Source organism: Macaca thibetana, chromosome 11, assembly GCF_024542745.1.
Source record: "Macaca thibetana thibetana isolate TM-01 chromosome 11, ASM2454274v1, whole genome shotgun sequence".
NCBI classification, from domain to species: Eukaryota; Metazoa; Chordata; class Mammalia; order Primates; family Cercopithecidae; genus Macaca; species Macaca thibetana.
In genome coordinates, this window is record NC_065588.1 from 94,698,391 (window position 1) to 94,716,482 (window position 18,092).

The 18,092-nt window shown below is 44.4% G+C and overlaps 1 protein-coding gene, 1 long non-coding RNA gene and 1 other non-coding gene across 3 annotated transcripts in view; 1 reads left to right on the plus strand and 2 right to left on the minus strand.

Annotated features, from left to right (window-relative positions):
* Positions 1–18,092, plus strand: part of SLC25A3 (solute carrier family 25 member 3) — a 772,593-nt gene that overhangs the window by 572,446 nt on the left and 182,055 nt on the right. The window lies entirely within an intron of this gene.
* The window catches only part of LOC126931293 (uncharacterized), a 186,880-nt gene that overhangs the window by 86,082 nt on the left and 82,706 nt on the right, over positions 1–18,092 (minus strand). Inside the window, exon 4 of the long non-coding RNA XR_007717820.1 lies at positions 11,549–11,666. This is a non-coding gene — a long non-coding RNA (uncharacterized LOC126931293). The remainder of the gene's footprint in view (positions 1–11,548; positions 11,667–18,092) is intronic.
* Positions 5,929–6,071, minus strand: LOC126931952 (U4 spliceosomal RNA). The gene has a single exon (XR_007718049.1). It is a non-coding gene; the product is annotated as a U4 spliceosomal RNA (small nuclear RNA).

Here is an 18,092-nt window from a genome sequence, read left to right on the forward strand (position 1 = left end):
TGGGAGGCAGAGGTGGGTGAATTGCTTGAGCTCAGGAGTTCAAGAGCAGCCTAGGCATCACAGTGAAACTACATCTCTACAAAAAACGCAAAAATTAGCTGGGTGTGGTGGTGTGTGCCTGCAGTCCCAGCTAGTCAGGAGGCTGAGGTGGGAGGATTGCTTGAGCCCAGGAGGTGTAGGTTGCAGTGAGCCGAGATCACACAACTGCACTCCAGCCTGGGTGATAGAACCCGACCCTATATTTAAAAAAAAAAAATATTCAGGAAATGAGTGAAGCCACCAAGTATGGAACAAAGTGTCTTATCGAATCTCTCCATGCCATCAACTACTTGTATTAAATTCCCAAGATGATTAAGGGAAGTCAGAATTTCAGCCTTTTGGGGGAGTCTAAAGAGACACAATAAATAACACTCTCTTCTCTTTTCTGAACCAGTTGAGTACTGAAGCAAAGGAGCTGTAGTTAGAGGATCAAATTTTTACCTTTATTAACAATCAAGCTGAAATAAAAAAACTTGGTAAGTGACCCCATCATACTCAATCTCACAATTGTATAAACTCGACCTCAAATCTCAGCAGTCTCTGTTTGAGGTTGGAGGAGCTAATTTTTTCCTTAAAAATTATGGTGTAGGAGAGCAGAGGAGAATGCAGGTTTCCTGGACAGCTCATCCCAAGAACAAGGGCAGCAAAGTGTGGGTCCTAAATGCACAGTTTGTGAGTCCACGCTCGCTGATCAAAGGCAGCACTTCACCTTCCACAGGCAGAGGGAGGGAAGAAATCAAAAGACCAGTAAACTAATGGGGCTCCCAGTCTCTCCAATGAAATAAAACATCAAGACTGGAGTTTCCCCTCTCCTACTCCCACCTTGCCTTGACTTCAGATACACCTATTTTCAGATGCTGTCTGTAGAGAGCCTGAATTTGGCTGTGTGCATTAAGCCCATCAGGCCAATGTTAATGATTACAGGAGAAAGCATCATTCTCATGTCAACAAAATAAACAGAGGTTCAGGCAGCCTAAATGATTTAGCCTTTTTTCATCAGTATTGGAATGCACAATACTATTGGCCAGTAATATAACTATAAAAAAAAAAAGCCCTCTGAAATATACTTTCTATCACTTCCATTGATGCATCTTTGGTTGCATGGCTTGCTCTACAGCTTCCCAGCCAGCTTGCTCCCTGATTTGGCCCAAATCACTCCCAAGCCACTGAGCTCCTGGTGAAGGTAGTAGGAACCTTGCCTTGGTCAGCAGAGGCCACACAGAATAGCCCTTTCTTAAATACTCAAGATCCTCTGTCTTGAAGTTGTTCTTTTCCTGGATGGCCAAAGATCCTGAGGAATTCTCTGACAGCATTTCTCTCTGGCTGACAAAGCAAGATAGAGGAAGACAGGAGAAGAGCAAGGAAGAGACCCTTAACAGTCTTCAAAAATACTTCTTCAAGATGCCATGAGGAGAGGCATTTTCCCCAGATCTCCCAGCCTACCAGCAGGCAGAACTTCTATGGAGGGGTTAAAAAGAATTTTATCACTTGGATAAAACAGACAGAAAAACCCATATGTAAATGTGTGAAGACTTGGTCTTTTCAGGTGCCTTCCCTTTGAACTCGAAGGGGAAAGAGTAAAGGGGGAGAAAGGCCCTTAAAACTACCATGGAGCTTTGGGGTTTTTTTCTACTTTGCTTTTCCCTTGTGTAGAGCAAACTCTTAGGTTACATCCTAGCCTAGAATAAATCTTCTGGGCTGAATGATAAATCAGGGATTGTAATGGAAATCACTATTGACCTTTAAAAGGGCACTGTCTTTATATTTTCACACTATCCTGTTTGAAATGTCGACTCAGAATCAGGAAAATAATATGCCATCGATTTCTCTCCATACTTCTTATAACAGAGCTTGAAATTGACCTAGAAAGCGTTGGTATGGGTTTTCTCATTACGGTTTTCAACATCATCGGAAATGGTGATTAATGATTCAGTCTTGGGAACAGCATTGTTAGACCTTGTAATTACTGTGTGAATCATGTCCAAGCAGCAACTAGCTTACCCTATTTATACCACCCCCTAGAAGTGGGGGTATTTTAACCTTCATGTGGTAAAACTTCATGGTTCTCGATTAAAAGCCTCTACTAAATGGGAGTATTATTTCCTCACATTATTGTTTACCATGGTTACCATCTTCTCCTTGTCCATTACTCCGTTTTTTCTTTCCATTTCTCAATGTGCCACATTTCTCTGCCAATTCATTATAGTTTTTAATTCTCCTTTTTCTTTTTTCTCTCTTTTCTTTTTTTTTTTTTCCTGAGATGGAGCCTGGCTCTGTCACCCAGGCTGGAGTGCAGCGGCGCCATCTCAGCTCACTGCAGCCTCCGCCTCCTGCATTCAAGCAATTCTCCTGCCTCTGCCTCCCGAGTAGCTGGGATTACAGGCGCCGCCACCACACCCGGCTAATTTTTCGTATTTTTAGTAGAGACAGGGTTTCACCGTGTTAGCCAGGATGGTCTCAATCTCCTGACCTCATGATCCGCCCGCCTTGGCCTCCCAAAGTGCTGGGAGCACAGGCGTGAGCCACTGTGCCTGGCCTCTTCTTTTTCTTTCTAATTTCCCTATTTTCCCTCCAATTTCAAAATCTCTCCCCCTCTAATTTATCTTTTTTGTATTTTTTCCTTTTTCTGTCTGATTTTATATATCCCATCTCTCGTTCACTCAAGAAGGACCTTTTAAAGCCATGCAGATTCTCTTAGCCTTGCCTCTTCTGACGGACTATATGGAAGGTCTTTTCCTTTCTGGCCTTTATCCTCACATGTGCTGGCCCGTGCAGGATGACCAAGTCACTCTCTGCCGTCCTTCCCACCAGCTCTCCTTTGGATCTTTTGAGGAAAGCACAGTGAAGTACCACTGAGAGGTGTCCACAGACTTTCAATTAAACATGGAAACTGACAGCACGACCTCTCTTCATTTTAAAAATAGCTAGGAAGGAAGACATGGTTAATATTTTCTCTGTTTAAAGAATTTTAAATGGCTTTTAGGGACCAGTTGTAACCACTCTGCAGAAGCAGGAAGGACCCCCACTCGAAATTTGGTCTGGACGTCAAGATTGATAAAGCCATACATATACCAACAGAACATGAAAAGGTTTATCATCTACATAATTGAGGCTTTTCTGGGGAGAATATGGCAGGCCTTGCAAACAGGTCCCAAATGGCTTGAAAACACAAGCAAAGGGACTGGCTAGGTTATGTGTCATGTAGGGACTGGGGCCAGGGTGAGGGTTCCCACAAGCTGGTAGGGGCCAACAAAGAAGAAAAACTCACCTGCATTCAGATGAGGTAGTTGGCCACCCACAAGATGTAATTTGAACAGCACAGGTAGTACTCCCTTGCCCAAAAAGTGTTCTGCCTCAGGAGTGCCAATGAGCCAGACACACTCAGTAAGCTCTCCTTCAAATTCAGAGATCAAACATACCCATAACATTTGGAATAACTCTAAAGAAAAAGCATATTTTGTGGACCTAGATCCAAGTCCCTTTTTTGCCAATTTTGAGACTTTGAGAAATGCACTTATTTCAGAGGCTCAGGTTCTGCATCTGTACAATGGGGATAAATAATACCTATTCCATTTCATCAATTCTAAAATGCTTTCTTCCTCTCGTTTTAGTGTCTCTGAAAACTGGATACAATTCAAGGACTTCTTATAAATGTAATTAGTGGGTTTTTTTCTTGATGGCACATAAAATCACAATGGTGTTTCTTATAACTGATGGCATCTTAGATTATATCAAATACAATACTTCATAGGGCTGTTGTGAAGAAAGAAAAAGAAAATACGAAAGCATTTTATTCATTTTAAGTGCTAAATAAATGTTTTATATACCCCTTTGGGCCTTAGTTTTTCTTATATGTAAATTGGGAGTAATAATAATACTGACTGCATGGGGTTGTTGTGAGGGTCAAGTGAGTGAATACATGTCAAGTGTTCAAAACTATGCCTGAACCAGAGTAGGAGGACTTAGTCTTATTATTAGTCCAGGACCTTCTGTGACTCATCTGAAGACAAGCTGGCCATTGATTTATCCCCCAAACACTGAATGTTTGGTGGGTGCCAGCAGGGCTCTAGAGTCATCCTGGCTCTGCCACTTAATAACTCTGAGCAATTTCTGTAGTTTTATACAAATGCCTCCTCTGCATCCAGATATGAGAAGAATAATTGCACCTACTTTGCAAAGTGCAGATGAGCATTAAATGGGTCAATCCACGGAGACAGCCTAGTGCAGTGCCTGGCAAGTAAGAAGCCTCAAAAAATGCTAGTTATTTTTAGTACGAGATTAGCCCAGAAACAGAAAATTATAATACCACAAGCTAGGGGTGGCCCCTCTTCACATACACTACCTTTATGTAAGACCCATCAATGCCCTCAAGTCAAAGACCCTCCAAGAACGCATCTGATGTCAAACAGAATTGGGTTTGCTCTTGATGGTGAGATCAGCTCACACCATGAGGATCCATGAAGCGTCTCAGAAAGAGGGTGTTAGAAAGGGCTTGTTATGAGAGTGTTTCAGATTTCAGCTGAATCAGTGTGTTAGCTGATTTCAGGGAGCACTCAAGGAAGTGGGGGATCTGTGCGGGATGGAAGCTGTCAGATACAACGTAGGGAAATTTAATGATTATCTTCATTTTGATTTAGTGGGTAGGAGAGAAGTAGGGCTAGAGCTGGCCAGGCGAGGTGGTTCATGCCGGTAATCTCATGTAATCCCAGCACTGTGGGAGGCTGAGGCAGGCGATCACAAAGTCAGGAGTTCGAGACCAGCCTGGCCAACATGATGAAACCCTGTCTCTACTAAAAAAGAAAAATACAAAAATTAGCCAGGCATGGGGGCATGCGCCTGTATTCCTAGCTACTCAGGAGGCTGAGGCAGGAGAATCACTTGAACCCGGGAGGCAGAAGTTGCAGTGAGCCGAGATCGCGCCACTGCACTCCAGCCTGGGTAACAGAGCAAGACTCCGTCTTAAAAGAAAAGAAAAGAAGTAGGGCTAGAGTTGTGATCGAAGAAGAAGCAGTAGTCACTCCCGTTAGCCAGAAGAGGGGGGTGTTTAGTCATTTTTGCAGCTGTACAGTGTGTTTTTATCTCTGTTCAGGCGTAATTACAGAGTTGTCTTGTTTCTGTCTTGTTCCATCACATCCTTGAAAGTCCTCATCTGATATCAATATTCTGCCTGTGTTCACCAAGGCAACAGCATGACCCAACTGGCAGCAAATAAGCCGGCAATTAGCTATTAGCTGTAGGGTGACCAACCATCCCAGATTGCCGAGGACTGAGAGGCTTCCCAGGATACAGGACTTTTCACTCTAAAATGGGGAAAGTCCCAGGCAAACAGGACTGAAGTCAGTCCCCAAGCTGCCAGGGCTTTCTTCTTCTCTCTCAGCCTTCACCTTTTTAATAACACATCCTATGAATTACCCAATTTATATTTTTCTTTATTGACTCATTTGTCTGCATATGAAGATGTGCTTTGGAGGCAGACAAGTCCCATCTCTATCACTTACTGGCCATGTGACCTTGAGCAAGTTGCTCCATGTCTCTGAGTCTTGGTTTCCTCCTCCCTAAAATGAGGCTGGTGCGTACTCTATGCAAAGGCTTACTCAAGATAATGGCATCTTCAGCAATGCCTTGGACATCGTAGATGCTCCATTAATGTTACTCCTGTCCTCCCCAACTCCCATCTCTACCCTATTCCATATCAGCTTTACACCATTTCGTGCAAAGGCCTTGAATCTACAGTGGTATCTCTGAACCTTATTTTTATAGTTCTTAGCATGGCTCCAGGTGCCTAAAAACACTTAAAAATTTAATTTAAAGGATGTTATTTCTGCTCCTTTTTCTGTTCTTCAGTTCCTCCCCTTATTTCCTTCTTTTTTTTTTTTTTTTTTTTCAGTTCAGTTTCAATACAGACTGCAAAAATTGCCCATGCTGACTATATTTTAAATCATCATGGCAGGGTATTGGGAAACGTTTTCAACTAGCCATAATCAGGCCTCGGATAAACCTCATGGGCTACCATACTGCCACTGTGCAAAGCTACCATTATTTCTTATACTTCTCTATCCCCTTTTCCTGCAGGAAATTCAGACCTGTAAGTAACAATAATTGTAATAAACTACATTTCTAGACCCCTTTGCAGCTTATAAAATGCTTTTGACCAAAGGAAAAAAAAACTGAGAGGCAAGTACTATTACTCTCCTGTTTACAGATTAGCAAACTGAGGCTTAGAGAAGCCATGTGCCTGATTCAAAATCACAAGACTAGTAATGAATGAGAACCAATGCTCTGAGTCTCTGCTGTGCTCTAAAACAACTTTCCTCAGATACTCCAACCTGGATGTCAATGCATCCCCATGCTTCACATACCAAGGGCCATGGATCAGGACTCTTGACCAGATGTTGCTATTGAGACAAGCAGCTGTCATTTGTAATATCCTGCGCTGTCCCCCAGGGTTCATGGCTCAATTTCGCTTAAATCCAGCCATGGCTCTTGCCAGACCAATGAGAAACTCCCATTTGAGGTGGAACCACTGAAATCTGATTCAGAGCTCTCTGCTAGTTCTTCCTCTGACTGTCGATTCAGCTTAAGCCCTGGCAGCTGGAGTTAGTCGGGGCTGAATAACCCTAACTTCCCTTGACTTGCCATCTCCTTCCCCACTGCCCCAAGAAGGAATGACAAATGGACTCACACTTGTCGCCCTTTGGAATCCTTTACGTGTCATAGCCTAAGCAGAATTACAAATAAGGCTTTGGTATTTAATTCAGACCAGTACCAAAATATTTCCGTGTCTGGAGTTCATCCATGAAGAAAGCATTTATAGTATCCAGATGGTGGGGGCGTGGGCCTGCAGGCGGCCCAGGAATGCAAGTCAACAGCCTTGAGTCCTACTAGAAGAGGGGTGTGGACACAGGGCGCCTTTCCAGGGTAACCCAAGCAGGTGGAGTTTGTGGTAAGGCAGAAAAAGGCTAGGACTTGGGGCCAGCAGAGCCAGGTTTAAATAACAGTTCCTGTGTTGACAGGGTAAGTCGCCGCATGCTAAGCGTTCAGTCTCTCCTAAGCTCTCCAGCAACGCCTGTCCCACCCTTCTCTTTAGGGTGGTCTCAAGGTAATGGACATAAAAGCCCTTTAGAACCTGGAAATCGCCAGACAAGCGTAGGCTGTTAATATTACAGTGCAACGTCTAAAGTCTGTAATACATTTTTCAGGCAGATTCACTATGCATTCCAATTCTCTTTGGTCTTTGTTTTTCTTCCAGTTCCCTTAATCTGTCTTCCTGCACAAGCTCAAAGTTGCCGAAGAATAGGTCTGCGTTTGTTTCATATTTCATACACTTATTCAAGAAATATTCCAACCCAAAAAGATAGTCTGAGGAAGCTTAAGTGATCGAAAGGAGAAGAAAAACACGTGGCTCAAAATATGATTTTTGGTTTTTGTTTCTCTAGTCTAGAGAGAAATTTTAGATTTTGATTTGGAGGAGAAAAAACAGAAAAGTAAGAGAAATTGAGGCCAGGCATGGTGGCTGATGCATGCAATCCCAGCACTTTGGAGATGTAAGGAACACGGCTGTGCTGCAGCCAAGCAGGCATATGGCAGCAGGTATAGACCGAGGAAAACAGCCTAGAAGACTCAGCGGGATTGGGGCGCACGCACACGCTCCCATGTCTCATATAATCATACCCATGTAGATACAACATAGAGAAGCTCCCCGCCTGGCTCTCAGCCCCTATTGTCTGTGTAGGCATAAATGTAACACTGACCCTGTGAGGGGCTGCTGAGTAAAACCATGTCTCCTCTACCTGCTGTCTCTCCAGTGTTCTTCCAGCTCCCTGCCCCACGTCCACTCACTCCCTTCAGCCCTCAGCTGCGGCTGGAACCTGACCCTGAGCATGAAAATTGGCAAAGTCGGCAGGATGAGGTGAGAGGATCTTCAGCTCTTGGGGCTCCCGGCTTGGCTATGTGGCCACAGCGTGGGCTGTGATGTCCGGTGGCAGAGGTGCTGCTTGCATGGGCCCTAGTGGAAATGTGGGAGGCAGTGGACGGGTCTCCCGCGAGTGTGGAGACGGCACTGAAGCAGTTGGAAACTCACAACACCATGAAGGAATGCACCTTCGCTGGCAGAGTCGGATGGGTGTTTCTGACTGCACTAGGCAGAGTACATGCTCAGTCCCACAGGTGAGGGACCTCCTGGCGCAAGCCACGTGCCTGGGGGCCCAAGTGCACAGCTTGGAGCAGGACCTGGGGGTGGGGGACCTGCAGGCATAAGCAGGGTGCTTGGAGGCCCAGATAACAGCCTGGAACAGGAGTTAGCAATGGCTGTTAGTGCGATCTTCAGCCAGTCCTCCCAGTCAGACACTTCCGTTGGGTCTGATGCTAAGGAGGAGGGGGCTATTCCGCTGCGGGCTCGCCCTGTGATCCGTCAGAAGGTAGAACATGAGGAGCCGATGGGACCCCAGGGGAGAGCCCAGGGCTCCCTCCTCCCCAACAGTGGTGAAACACACCTCTTATAGTGCTTATACCCCCACTGAGTTGCAAGAGTTGGGTAAACAGTGTCGGAGGTGCCCAGGGGAGCCCCTGCCAGCCTGGCTACTCCGTCTTTGGGATGAGGGTCTGACAGCATTTCTTGCTCTGCCTCCAGGAAGGAGAAGCCGGCCTCTATTGCAACTCACTCTTCCCTTCATCAGCGGCTGCAACTGTGCCAACGGTTGGCACACAGGCAAGGTGTGGACATTAATAGAGTGGCTGATGGCAGCCATACGGACTGTTTGGAATGATGCCAGAGAGATACCAAAAATTGTGAGTAAATGGCAATCATCTGATTTGATGCAGGTACTCTGGGAGATGGGCAGGTGGCAGGCTATGTTTGATCTGAATATCCAGGGGCCAGATGATGAGTGTTTTACCTCCCACACGAGGGATCTTGTGCTGGGCTCAGTACCCCCGAGTGCTTTTGGCTAGAGTGCTTTTGGCTAGAGTGCTTTTAGCACCCCCACATATGGGGCGCCGCATACATGAAGTGACTACTGACTGAGGTAGTAGACACAACACAGCGGAGCTCCCCACCTGGCTCTCAGCTACTATTGTTTGTGTAGGATATAAATGTAACACTGACCCTGTGAGGGGCTGCTGAATTGGCTTGTAGGCCATCGGCCCATTTGGTGCCAAGCGATGTGGCAAGACCTCTGGAAAATACGTCATCAGAAAGATTTAACTATCATGTGTCAGGTCATGTGCCTTTGGCCACCCCCTGTAATGATGAGGCAGATGCCTTAGCCAAGGTCCGATGGTTAGAGTCGGCACCTACACAAGATGTAGCTTTGTGGCTACACAGGAAACTGGGACAAGCAGGGAGTGAACTGATGCAACAGGTCAGTAGGCACTGGGGCCTGTCTTTGCCTTTGCAGGACATTTTGGAGGCCTGACAGAAGTGCCCGGTGTGTGCCCAGGCATACCCCAGACGGAGACAGCTTCCCAGTGTAACACAGCAAGTGATGGTAGGACGGATGCCCTTTAGCAGATGGCAAATAGATTACACTGGGCCACTGCCAAAATCACAGGGCTACACATATGCACTGACAGCTGTAGACACAGCCTCTGGCTTGTTGTTCGCCTACTCTTGCAAGATGGCCGACCAGCAACATACCATTCAAACCCTGCAACACTTACGTGCTCTATAAGGCCATCCCCTGGCCATTGAAAGTGATAGGGGAACACATTTCACTGGACAGCAGGTAAAACAGTGGGCACTACAGATAGACATACGATGGGGGTTTCATATTCCTTATAACCCACAAGCTGCTGGCATGATTGAGCGATATAGTGGACTCTTGAAGAATGGGTTACGGTTGCATCTTACTCCCCCATCTTTGCGGAGCTGGAGTTCCAGGTTGGACCTGGTGCTTCAAATTTTGAATGAGTGGCCATGGAAAGGTGGCCCAGCCCTGGTGGAGGCACTGTTATACTGGACCACTGCCCCCATCCAGCTACAGATACACATCTAGGATGACCTCCTCCACAGACCCATAAACTCCCATCCAGTGCTGCATCCAGCTTCTGTGAAGAATTGGACATAGCTAGAGACTTGGGTCCCACAGAAATGCATGGGATGCAACACAGTGGGCTTTGGATGGGGGCATCGCAAACCTCATGGTGAGCCTTCCCCCGGCTGACTCGCAGTGTCCATGATGGATCGGGCTGGCTAATGGGAGAACACAGGTGGCCATTAGCCAGCACCAAGGTAAAGTCACTGTAGGATGGTTGTCTGCTGAGGTTTGTGCAAATATAACATGTGTCACCACACCAAGGGTGTGGAGGAGCAAGCGATCTTACCAAGGCTGGGCCCCCATAGACTTCATGCGCCCTGGGAGTTTATGGGTCTGTGGGGACACAGGATGGCCATATCTACCAGCCAATTGGACTGGACGTTGTACCTGGGGGTGGCCTTATGTGCCTGCCATTGTGCTTCCCACATTGCCTAGTCACCCACATAATTTGGAGGCACTGCATTTCCGCTTTTTCTGAGTGCGGGGCGCCCCCTGGTGGTTTTATCTCTTAGCAATCCCTATCCCTGGAGCAGGTGTCATTACCGTGATAAAGCAAATTACAGCCTTTGCAGAGCACACAGCTGGGGCCCTGAATTACACCCAAGTTCTCTCCTTTTGTTAACTAATGAAGTTGACAAGGTCAGGAAGGTGGTGCTGCAAAACAGGATGGCCTTAGACATAGCCTTAGACATGCAAGGACATAGGTGGCCCCTGTGCCTTGTAGGGACACAATGTTGTACATTTATCCCTGAAAACCACCCGAATGTAATGGCAGCTTTGCAAGGGGTGTCATAGGAGATTAAGGCAATTGAGCACCTTACTGACGACCCCCTGCAGAGATGGTGGGCGTCTTTTGGGCTCTGGCCTACATTGGGCTCTCATAATCATAAGTAGCACAGCAGGATATTCCTGGTAGGTTGTTGCTCTCTGTATGGTTGCTGTGGCCTATGGGTCCAGGATGCTGCCGTATGTGCACACGTCTCCACCAAGAGGATCCCCTCGGCCTAGGGGATGGAGTGTAAGGAACATGGCTGTGCTGCAGCCAAGCAGGCATAGGGCAGCCGGCATAGGCCAAGGTAAATAACCTAAATGACTCAGAGGTGTTAGGGTACACGCGCACACTCCCATGTCTCATACAGTCATAGCCATGTAGACACAACATAGAGAAGCTCCCCACCTGGCTCTTGGCCACTATTATCTGTGTAGGTATAAATGTAACAGTGACCCTGTGAGGTGCTGCTGAATAAAGCCATGTCTCATCTACCTGCTATCTCTCGAGTGTTGTTCCACTTCCCTGCCCCACATCCACCCGCACCCCTCAGCCCTCAGCTGGGGTTGGAACCTGGCCCTGAGCATGACAGAGAGGCTAAGGCAGGATTACTTTAACCAAGGAGATGGAGACCAGCCTGTGCAACATAGTGAGACCCCGCCTTTGCAAATAATAAAGAAAATTAGCCAGGCATGGTGGCACATACCTGTGGTCCCAGCTATTCAAGAGGCTGAGGTAGAAGAATTGCTTGAGTCCAGGAGGCCAAGGCTGCAGTGAGCCATGGTCGTGCCATTGCACTGCAGCCTGGGCAACAGAGTGAGACCCTGTCTCAAAAAGAAACAGACAAGTTGAGAATTAAAAAGGAAAATTACATCTCACATTTAGGAACGATTGAAAAGAGGTTACATTTATAAAGTTAATTGACAGAGTCAAGTAGGAGTTGTGAATTTGCAGCACGAAGAGATAAAATTGTTAAGGCAATAGTCCAAGTACTTATGTATCTTTGTTAAGCAAAGATACATTTACTTATCACTACTCAAGTCATAATTACACAACTCAAGTACATTATCATCTCTAGGGCTTGGGTCCAGGGAAAAAGAGATTCTTAGAAAACAGGACTCACCTCTGCTTCACCACATCTTAACATTATTTTACCCACATAGGGCTTAATATGTGTTCTGGAAACTGACCATATTCTTTACAAGTAATCCACAAAAGACTGAGACAAGGAAGGTTCAGAAATATCTTTCTGAATATTGCCCTTCCAATATGGCCCTGCTTCGGTTCATATAGCTCCATGTTATACGCTTCCAGCAGAATTGTTTTAAGACCTTCCACTGCAACAAGGGAATTTATAGACAAGCCTGTCTGTCAACAGGTGATGGGCTGGACATGGACTAGCCATATAGTATGAAACCCTTCTGCAACACTAACCACCTCACATATATGGAATTTGGATTTTGCAGTTAAATCTTGGACTCATTCCAGAAGATTTAGTTCAGGAAATACCACAGGTTCTCACCGCCATGCAGCAGCTTCACTTTCAAGGCCAGACGGGGTTTAGTGTCAGGAATGCAGACACTGGGAGTCAGAAACTTTCCAGATGGCCACCAGATGGCCTCACTGTTCAGAACCACATTATACTGCATGTTTAAGTTACAGTTTTAGTCCTTGAAGCCAGATGATAGGCCCAGAGGTTTTAAAGGTTGCCACGAAAATCATAATCATCAAGTGACAGATTTTTTCATTATTCACTAGATTTTTAACCTAGTTTACCAATAACAATGCCGGTGTCTAATATCTAGACTCTCCAGGGGAAATAAATAGAATATTAGACATTTTTTACTGTAATCTTAAAGTCAAAATATTTTCTGTACAACGTTATGTACTTTTGTTGAGTTTCCCTGGAATCTTGATGACATTATTGACCATAATGATCAATCTACTATTTAATGAGTATATATTTTTAAAAAGTGATATGCTGAAGGCCCTTTAAACATATTATAAATTGCTTCTGCAAAAGGTTGCAATTAGTTTTAGACTAACAGACAAGATGAGAATATCCATCACCTGTACTTCATCATCATTCAGTATATCATTTTTTTTTTGAGATGGAGTCTCACTGTGTCGCCAAGGCTGGAGGGCAGTGGCACGATCCCAACTCACTGCAACCTCTGCCTCCTGGGTTCAAGCGATTCTCCTGCCTCAGCCTCCCAAGTAGCTGAGATTACAGGCACCTGCCAACACACCCAGCTAAGTTTTCTATTTTCAGTAGAGACAGGGTTTCACCATGTTGACCAGGCTGGTCTCGACCTCCTGACCTCAGGTGATCTTCCCGCCTCGGCCTCCCAAAATGCTGGGATTACAAGCGTGAGCCACCGCGCCTGGCCCAGCATATCATTTTTTAAATATTTCTTTTGTGTACAATATTCCCTAGGGTTTGGGTGAAATCTCATATCACGTGCTATGAGCTAGGGAATCAGCTTAATTGGAAAAAGAAGAAATTTTCAAGGCCAGGTTCAGCTCGACAAAAGCCCCCCGCAGCGGGTCCTGTAACCTATAGAGGCATATCAAGGATGTTGGCTGGCTCTTCCTTCTTCTATAAGCATGCAAGGACGGCCTTATCAGTAGACCAAGAGGTGTGGTTTAGGGTTGCCTGCTATTTACAAGAGTTATTTAGAATGTCAGACACTCGGCACCTAGGGACTCTGGAGCCTGTAGGATGTTTCAGCCCATTGCCAACACGCCGTCAGCAGGGAATGAAAGCACCAGTTACATGAGAAGCCGAGCTTGGGCACTGCCCCTCCAACCGAAAGAAGGGCAAGACCCTGAGTCTTAATTACCCTTTGGCCAGGCCACCCAGATAAGCTCACTGGGTTATGTGGGACAATTATACTCCCTGCATAAAATGTAGCCATTTGATTAAGCAAAAAGCACAAATAATCATTTTTACTTGCATTTCTTTGATTACTAACTTATATGTGCTTTTTTACATTTTTATCGGCCAGTTGTATTCTTTCAGTGATCGATTTATGCACTTTGCCCACTTTTCTTTGGGGATATTCATATTTTACTCTTTAATTTGTAAAATAATTAATATATAGTAAGCCTTTTAATCCAATAAGATCATCATGTAGTTTTTCTTATTAGATCAATTGATAACATGTTTTGCATTAATATAGAGGATATTGTGGATTATTTCCTCAGTATCCACACTCGCCCCTTCTCTGTAGTATCCTAACGCTTGTTTGGGGATCCAAGTGGTACCAGAAAAGCTGACTAGACCCCCAACTCCAGGTGGGGCATAAACCTTGACCAACCAAGTCATGGCCCTCACCAACATGGTTGGTACAAGGCTAGGCATGTGACCCAAATCATTCTAATCAGGGGAAATCTCAAAATTCTTGCTATAAACGCTGACACAAAGAGACAATCCCTACTTCTTGCTAAATAAACAATTGATGCACACAACCTCAGAAGCCACCGGCAGCCAACCTGGGGACTCAGTTTAGGATGAAAATCATAGGAAGGAAAACAGAGCAGAGAATAAATAGTTTTTGGCATAATATTATTGATCTACCAGATCAAGCCTCACCTGAGGAGCCCCTACTTCTGGATATTTTAGTTCCATAAACCCAAGAAGATATACTGAGCAGTGCACACTGGAATAGCCATCCTGGTTGGACATGGGTGACATCATTCTTTTTTTATTTTAAGTTCTGGGATACATGTGCAGGATGTGCAGGTTAGATACACAGGTAAACGTCTGCCATGGTGGTTTGCTGCACCTATCAACCCATCCCCTAGGTATTAATCCCGGCATGCATTAGCTATTTTTCCTGATGCCCTCCTCTCACCCCTCACCCGCCCCCCACAGGCCCCAGTGTCCATGTATTCTCATTGTTCAGCTCCCACTTATAAGTGAGAACATGCAGTATTTGGTTTTCTATTCCTGCATTAGTTTCTGAGGATAATGGCTTCCAGCTTCACCCATGTCCCTGCAAAGGACATAATCTCGTTCCTTTTTATGGTTGCATAGTATTCCATGGTGTACATGTACCACATTTTCTTTATCCAGTCTATTATTGATGGGCATTTGGGCTGATTCCATGTCTTTGCTATTGTGAATAGTGCTGCAATGAACATACATGTGCATGTATCTTTATAACAGAATGATTTATATTCACATCATTCTTATTACTCAGATGCCTACTCTAATTGGTTAATACCTATGCTGTAGTGGTTGTTAAATATTTTTAATATCATCCTTATATGTGCCAGGAATTCTCTTTATTATTAAGTTAGTTTGAGTAAGGTTTGGCTTTTAGTTTTTGTTGTGTTTTTTCTTTTTCATCTACAGCATATTCAGCAATACCTCTAAGACACCAATTTTTTCAAAGTCTAATAGAAGCTTTCATTAGGCTGGGGCTGGTGGCTCACACTTGTAATCCCAGCACTTTGGGAGGCTGAAGTGAGAGAATTGCTTGAAGCCAGGAATTCAAGACAAACCTGGGCAACATAATAAGACCCCATCTCTACAAAAAAATTTTAAAATTATCCAGGCATGGTAGTGTGCACCTGTAGTCCTAGCTACTTCAGAGGCTGAAGGAGGAGAATCACTTGAACCCAAGAGTTGTAGGTTACAGAGGGCTATGATTGTGCCACTGCACTACAGCCTGGGCAACAGAGTGAGACCTTGCCTCAAAAAATAAAAATAGTAACAATAGCGGCCGGGCGCGGTGGCTCACACCTGTAATCCTAGCACTTTGGGAGGCCGAGGCGGGCGGATCACGAGGTCAGGAGTTCAAGAACAGCCTGGCCAATATGGTGAAACCCCATCTCTACTAAAAATACAAAAACTAGCTGGGCGAGGTGGCGCATGCCTGTAATCCCAGCTACTCAGGAGGCTGAGGCAGAAGAATCGCTTGAACCCGGGAGGTGGAGGCTGCAGTGAGCCGAGATCATGCCACTGCACTCCAGCCTGGGTGACCGAGTGAGACTCCATCTCAAAAAAAGAATAGTAATAATAACAATAGCTAACATTTTTACTGGGTAATTACCATGTGTCTAGACACTATTCTAAGTTTTATAGATGTTAACACCCCTAAAACTATTACCATCCCCATTTTAGAGATAAGAAAATTAAAGCACAGAAAGGTTAAATAATTTGTTCAAAGCTTAACATCTAGAAGAGATGGGATTTGAACTCAAGAATTCTGGCTCCAGAAGCCATGCTTTTATTCACTATACTATAACACTCTGCTCTGAAAGACGCTTGACAAAGTGAGGAATCATTAAAAATACACATACTTTAAAAATTCTGTTCTAACTTAAAACATGTAAGACAACATTAATTTGCCAATTTGGGGGAAGGATTACTGCAGACTGAGTATCTCTTACCCAAAATGCTTGGGACCAAAATTCCAAAATTTTGGATTTTGGAACTTTTTGGATATTGGAATATCTGCAAACACATAATGGCATATTTTGGTGATGGGACCCAAGTCTAAACACAAGCTTAATTTATATTTCTTGCATAAGTACTGACACAAAGACAATCCTTATTTCTTGCTAAATGAAAATATTGAAGCACATGACCTCCTTCTTTTAATCTATACGTATACTTTACACACATAACCTGAAGGTAATTTTATACAATATTTTTAATAATTTTGTGCATGAAACAAAGTTTATGTTAAGTACTTATGCATGGAGTTTTCCATTTGTATCATCATGTTGACAGGCAAAAATTTCAAATTTTGGAGCATTTCAAATTTCAAATTTTCAGACTAGAAATGCTCAACCTGACTGAGCACGGTGGCTATGCCTCTATCCCAGCACTTTGGGAGGCCAAGGTGGGCAGATTACCTGAGGTCAGGAGTTCGAGTCCAGCCTGGCCAACATGGTGAAACCCTGTCTCTACTAAAAATACAAAAATTAGCCAGACATGGTGGCAGGCGCCTGTAATCCCAGCTACTTGGGAGACTGAGGCAGGAGAATTGCTTGAACCTCAGAGGCAGAGGTTGCAGTGAGCCAAGACTGCACCATTGCACTACAGCTTGGGCAACACGAGTAAAATTCTGTCTCAAAAAAAATTAATAATAATAAAGGAATGCTCAACCTGTATTCTTCTTTGTTTCCACTTCTTCCTGGGCACATGGCGAAATCACATTTCTCATCTTGCCTGCAGTTAATATAACCATGTGCCTGAGTTATAGCCCTTGAAATATGAACCCAAGTGATGTGATCACTTCCCAGGCTTCACCCACCCATGAGAACTTCTACATGGTAGCCTTCGTGCTTTCTTTCCTCCTGTGGCTTAATGCATTAGAGCATGGCCACCTTGGAAGCCAATATGTTGAAAATGTCAGAGCCAAAAGGTAGAAGTAGCCTGATGCCTATCCACCAGGAACCCATTTTAGACTTGACGTAACTAACAAAAGTGCTAATTGTATTAAGCCATTGAGATTTAGGGGTTTGTCTAGTATAACCAAAACTAGCATTGCCCTAACTAGTTTTGAAACTAACTAACTAATAACTTTTCTTTAAGTATCAGTTTCCTAATTAGAATTCTATATCATCTTTCTTACCTAAATCAAACCCCTAATGCATTGTTATTTCTGATTTAGCTTCTTCAAAGAAAATCATTTCAAATTGCTCTTAAAATAAATACAGGATTCTCCAGGCGCGGTGGCTCATGCCTGTAATCGCAGCTCTTTGGGAGACAGAGGTGGGCAGATCACAAGGTCAAGAGATCGAGACCATCCTGGCTAACATTGTGAAACCCCGTCTCTACTAAAAATACAAAAAATTAGTCATGTGTGGTGGTGGGCGCCTGTAGTCTCAGTTACTCAGGAGGCTGAGGCAGGAGAATCATTTGAACCCGGGAGGCGGAGGTTGCAGTGAGCCAAGATTGCGCCACTGCACTCCAGCCTGGGTGACAGAGCGAGACTCCGTCTCAAAAAAAAAAAAAAAAAAAGTACAGGATTCCAGAGTTTTGTGACTTGTTCCCAAATTTTACAGTTGTCTCATTCTCACCTAATTTAATTTTTAATGGATCACTTGTATTGAGTTCATCTGAAACATTCAATTTAGTTTTCATAGGAAAAATTCTTTTTCCATGCTCATATTTCATCAGTTTACAGAAATATTTAATTAGATTCCATAAATATATTAACAAGTACAATTGACATAAACTTGTTTGGAAACCTGTTATTACAGGAACTGAACTGCCAGGGAACATGAGGGCA